This window comes from Watersipora subatra, chromosome 10, assembly GCF_963576615.1.
Source record: "Watersipora subatra chromosome 10, tzWatSuba1.1, whole genome shotgun sequence".
Taxonomy (NCBI): Eukaryota; Metazoa; Bryozoa; class Gymnolaemata; order Cheilostomatida; family Watersiporidae; genus Watersipora; species Watersipora subatra.
The window spans coordinates 58,405,188-58,411,669 of NC_088717.1; the positions used below are offsets into that span (position 1 = coordinate 58,405,188).

The 6,482-nt window shown below is 37.0% G+C and overlaps 1 pseudogene; it reads right to left on the bottom strand.

The window, feature by feature from the left end:
* Positions 1 to 2,719: 2,719 nt before the first annotated feature.
* LOC137407270 (uncharacterized) lies at positions 2,720 to 5,740 on the bottom strand (annotated as a pseudogene).
* Positions 5,741 to 6,482: the final 742 nt, after the last annotated feature.

The following is a 6,482-nucleotide window of genomic DNA, read 5'->3' on the forward strand; positions in this document are numbered from 1 at the left end:
CATTGTTCCTAGTCCCTCGAAGGTCTTAGGAAATTCCTTTAAAGGGTCGAATTCATTAGCACACAAAGCATTAATAACTGCCAACAAATTCAACTTCTTAATCTCGGGCATACCTAAAAGATTTCTTCTAGAACCTTCAAGTAGGTAAACAGAAGTATCAATAGTTCTGTAAGTACTTTTAATAGCTACATCAGCTACTCCTAAAACATTCAATCTATTTCCATCAGCTCCATTCAAAATTTGCTCGGGTTCTTTTAAATTCAAACCAAGCTTTCTACTAGCTTTCTCAGTCATAGTGGACACATCAGCTCCTGTGTCAAAAGTAAATTCCATATCTTTACCATTTACAGATAAATTTCTGACAAATTTCTCGCCTAGTCAGCTGCTATTACTAGACTCAGAAAACCTTACTCTGGGAGTAGGACTTCTTCTACCTTCACTACTTCCACTACTTTCGTACCTATCTCTCCTTTGACTCCTACGTACCTTGCAATCCTTAATTGTGTGCCCTTTGGTAGCACAAAAAAAGCATCTTACCTCTGGACAAAATCTGATTTCATGTCCTCTCACTCCACAACCATAGCATTTATCTGTCCCTGGAGATGAATACCGTCTAGAATTTTTGCTAGATCTATCATCATATCTCCTCGGGGAATACCTGTCTCTACTTCTCATGCCATTCAAGTGGTCTCTCTCTAACAGAATCCCTAGATGAACTACTATAGTCTCTAGAGCTTCTAACTTTACTATAGTCTTTATCGTATTTACTTGACTTCCTATCCTTACCATACCCTCTAGTTTTATATTTATCTCTAGAAGATACTCTATTCATTTCTTTCTCATTATCCGAATCAGAGTCAAATTTAAATTGACTATCTTTGTCCTCTGATTTGTTTTCTACTGCATCTACTTGCAATTTCACATTAAAATTGCCTGCTTTAGCAGTTTCCATAGTTCTTTCTGAATCTCTAGCTATTTTTTTAGCTCTCAAGATACCTGAAAACTTAGTCCAATTCAAGTCATCTTGTTGCATCAGCTGGGATCGAAGAGAAGATTCTCTCAACCCATTAACTGCAATAGCTAAAGCAAATTCTTGTCTCAAAGCATCATGTTCAGTTCCAAAAGTCATTTTTCTACTTAAATCTTCAATTCGTAACAAATAGTCATTTTCATTTTCTCCTATAGCCTGACTGGCGGTTACAAATTTCATTGTTTTAACATAAACAGTTTCTTCAGATTCATAAACAGTTTTCAAAAGTTCCATGGCTCCCTCGTATGTAGAAGTTGCACTTTTTGATCAAAACCTAAAGATGTCAAAGCTGCTCTACCTGCCTTACCCACGGCATTCAACAAAGATACTAATTTCATTCTACCTCTAAATACATCAACAGTTTCTTCCTCGTCCTCTATTGTAACTTTTTCTTCACCTAATCTCAGTGTGATCATTTCAACGCTTAGATCAAACTCATTTAACCAATTTTTCCATGATCCACCAACATCGTCGCTATTAATTACTAGTTTCGGAAAGTCATTAAAATTCAAATTTCTAGCCATATTCAAAAATAGTTTAAACTTACCTCCGAACACCCTTCGGAACTTCTATAACAATGTAATCACCACTCACCTTGTATAGTGTCTCCCACTTATCACAGAAAATACACCACGGAAAATCACTAACCACTGTATCACCACTATCGATCGCCGATATCACTAGTTATTCACCACTACACCGCAATATAATAACGTATCACCGATCACAATTCTCCCCGAACAATCCTGCCTACGACGCCATGTTATATTGCTGGGGGAGCAATAAAGCACTCACCGTGAACTCAAGATCACAAGAGCGTCAGCTCGGTCTCCAGTCACTATATAGCGATGGGGGTCACGTGTCTCCTAAACGTCTAAGCCGTAGCCTAATAGACATCTAAGCCGTAGCTTCCAGTAGCTATAATTTCTAGTAGTCTATTTAGCCTGTGGTTCTTTATTCCTGAACGTGTTACAGTATGAATATATAACAGTCATCAAATTGTTAATAACAATTAATCTTGTCACAATAAATACTCATAGAGGACTTATTCTTCAAACCTGAACTCTTGTATATAGTATCAATCAATTTATTTTTGTAAAAGTTATCCTGCATTACTTATTTGAAGTCATCATCTCATGTAAATTTTATTTTAATTTTTACACCAATAATCTTTAACTAAACATGAATTGTTCACTACTATCTTGCATTCAGGATACTTTCACGGGTTTCATTTTATTTGATAATATGCCTGAAAATAGAGGCTTTTTGTTATTTTGTTATCAGCAAAATTAAACATTACTAACTAACATACTATTAATCAAGAGAATGACGATAGTTTTCTACAAAGATGGCGGCTTTTTCGTGGACGAGTGCGTTTGCAAACAATGCGATGACGTCAAAAAACCGATGGATCTATATTATCGTCGATATCGTCCAATATCGACGGTATCCGATATTTCGATATGGGCAGAAAGCACTCGGTACGGTCGGTATCAGAAAGTGATATCGACGATATACCGAAGTATCGTAATATCGTCCCAGCACTATTTTAACCTAGGCCCTAGTCGCCGCAAGACCAAACCTCAAGCACCAGTGTGTAACTATAGGCTTTAGTGTTGCCAGTTACTCCCCAGTGGAGGTATAGCCTTGTTATAGCCTGGCCTTGGCTGTCATCTGGATTGAGTATTGTTAGAACATCAGTCTTTTTGTGAGATTAAGGAACAAGATGACTGATTCCCAGTTTTCTGTCGAGGGGTTGGTATGGGCTCTGGCGACATCATAGTCTGCGCAGAGGTTTATGTAATGATTCGCTGTCTCCTCTTCCATCAAACAGGTGCATATTGGGTGTATGTTAGGTTTAACCTGTATTGGAAAGAAAGGAGCCTGCTATGACCAGGTAAAAGGTCACACAGTGCCCCAACATCCTTTCTGTCGCCATTCAATGGCAGTGGGTAGCGGAACAAATGTTTCGGAGTCAGAGTAGAGAGTAGGTCATATGGGCACATACCATTTGTGAGCTGTGCATTCCATTGCCGTATCCATTCATTCTGCATGCAGTCATTGATCTTGTTTCTTGAAAGATTTTGTGGTTTTATTTCTGTAAGTTTAGTTGTCTGATGGACCAGTTTCCTTATGTCGGACATGAGTTTAACGGTGAGTGTGCTACGAGGTTTGTCAGAAAGCATGGATAAGTTATTAGTTTTCACCAATCCTCTTGTAAGTTGTAATCGCTCTTTAATGTATAAAAGGCTTATAGGTGGGATGTTCACCAGTAAATGTGGTGATTCACTGGGAGGGTTGTAGTGAGCTCCAATGAGCAGTTTAATAGGACCATAGCTATTTAATTAGTTTATGTAAAAAGCAAAACTCGTGCTAACCGATATTTATTATTTTGACATAGCATAACTATCATGCTAGCTATGGTACTTGACATTGCCCGGGGTATGGATGTAGTGAAAATCATACATTGCAATGATACGTACAATAATACATAATTTACATACTGAAATTCGAAAAATTACAGTAAAAGATTCCAAGAAAAGAATAGAAAATATGAAGATAAAGTACTCACTCATTGATAATAATTAAAGATACTGCTATGGTCATTCAAGTGTATTTTAAAATATTTTTATGTGAGGTCTAGGGAGGAATTTTTATACACAATTTAAACTGTATCCATACAAACATCAATGTTGAATTAAGTTTGTCATGTTATTCTATTTTCACTATGTTTAGTTTATGCGCATTTGCTTAGCTTGTGGGAACTAATTTGATTAATACTGTTTCAGACACTAAAAGCTATTATAAGCAACACCAAGCTTTTCAAGTAAAAGATGCTTTTTTATTTCTCAAAGCCCGACTGTTGAAAGGACACAACCAACAAAATTCTATAACATTAATACTAATGACAAAAGGTTAAAAATAGCCAATGAAGGTTACACCCTTACAGGAACAGTTGCCCATGTTCTTTCGCTAGCGCTGTACATCTGCGAGTGTTGACAGTCAAAAGAGCGTCATGATAGTACATAAAAAGAAAGGCTCAACAGCTGAAACACATGTAGAAAGAGCTTCAGCAGACAAAAGAAAAAATGCAGTCATTCGAGCTGTTAGCCTAAGAGATGTTTAAGTGCTCAGGTTCTGTTCTCTATGTTGTAGAAGGTTGTTATTTAAATGGGCTTGTTTTGAGTAAGTCATAGAAATGTGCGGATTAAAAATAATAAGTAACTTCTGTTATTTTAGTCCTGTTTGGTAGAAGTTGGCAATACTTGTGTATGCGTTTATAAGTGCATTATAAGGCATTATACAGCACTACAAGTGTATGCGTTATTGCCTCTAATTTCCTTTGGTGCTTTTATAACTATTGATCCTTGATTATTGGTCCTTTGATGTACCAGGTGTTTTGTTCATTCCAGTATATCTCCTGTGGTTTAGGCATTGTTTTCTTCTGGTATCTGCTTTTGCTAATATTTTCGTACAACACTATAATGAGAGCGATGTTCTGTGACGTTAACAGTTGCGTGAGGGAAGCGATATGAGAGTGGAAGGCCAGGACTCCACAAGTTACCTCTAGTTTATTTAATGTGAAAAAGCGGCCCATTTCTATCAATGCCGGGCTGAATTATCAATTTTAGAACTTTCGTCCTCTGTATAAATGGCCATGATCTATCTGATTTGAAACTCAAATATGCGCCTGCACACGCATTTCGGACAATTGCCTTCAATTAAAATTCAATCAAAATGGGTTTATGAATTTTTTTGATATAAAATCAGTAGGCCTGTAGCAATCCCCATTGCAAATTTGCTATCTGATTGAAAAAGGAATCAAACCTCAGGCAATGCTCGGCTTGATACTAGCACTAATCCCGGCGATGTTCGGGATTTATTTCTACTACAAAAATCTATTAATGCATTAATTGAGGACAATTGTTCTCACATGCATGCGAAAACGGATTATTGAGTTTCTAATCAGATAGATTGTGGCAAACCTATTAAAAAAATGAAAGTTCTAAGATTGCCAATTTAGCCTGGCATTCCTTGAAGCAGGTCTACTTGTGCACATAACTATTTTATTTATTATAGCTATTTAAATTATAACATTTATAACTCATCCCTCACATGAAAATTTGTTAGTAAGTATTATTGACAAAAAATATCTGGTAATCTACAACTAGAAGACACTCTTCACCTCAAATTTGAATCTCAAACTAACTTGCCAACACATTACATCACTGGTCATTTCTTATTTTGATTTCCTCTTCTACTGGTGGCCATAGACAGGTTGCCTATCGTGTGTCATTAGCATGGAATTCCTAGCCAATTTGGCTAAGAAACATTGATAGTCATGATGGTTGTAGAGCTGCTTTAAAGCAGTACTTGCTGGACTCTCTGGGATAGATTTATTCCAATTTCTATTGCTTAGACAACTATGTTTTCTTCATTAACAATCTCACCTGTTAACTCGAGCTCTGAGCCTCGAATAGCCATGCTACTGCGCATATGACCCCTCATTGCACCTTACTTTTTCTATCATCTTGTTATGTTATGATTTAATATAAATAAAACAAACCTTGCCAAAGCAATATCAGTCTCCCGACAACACGAGCTTTTCAAACGAAAGATTTCTACTCGGGTAGTTATGGAATCAATAAGCACACTCGCATAATCACACAGTGAATCACACTCGGACACCATGGTAAGAGTCACAATCATAATTTAAACAACCAACGTATTATTAACTCTAGCAACAATCACAATGCTGCTACTGCCCAATCTAACACCATCACTAACTGCAACAACTGTGGGGGTAGCCACCACTGCCGACACTGCTCCGCATATGTCATGCAATGTCCCGATTGCAAAAATAACAATCTTCAATTTTCAAAAGTTTGTATGAGTACAGGTCGGCTAGTGCCAAATCAGAGAACTGCATTAAAAATCGTTGATCGGAGTATCTCAACCACTGCTGACAACAATGTATTTTACCTAAATGTCATAACTAACATAACAGACAACGAGCAATGAACTTTGGTTTGTGAGTATGCCTACAAGTGACAATTGCAAAATTCTAAGTCGACACCGGAGCAGATATCGCCATTCTGTTTAAGCACACATATGATTATTTGCCTCGCAAACCTCTCTTATCTACAGCTGACATTAAATTGAAATATGTTAATTCTGATGTTTTAGCTATCTATTTTACTTTGAATATTACTTAAGATAGCAATGACTATTTATGCTACTATTATGTAGCTAGTGCTAGATCCAATCTTTTGTGTAGGATTGAGGTGAAGCATATGGTGGTCATAGGCGCATTGTCAAGCGATGTGTACACAATGGCGGCCAGCAACCATTAAGCTATGTGATGAAATCAAATCCACATGTACCGTAAATTCCGGCGTACAAGCCAACGTAGCATATAAATCGAGATCTAAAGTTTTGTTTAAAAATCCTG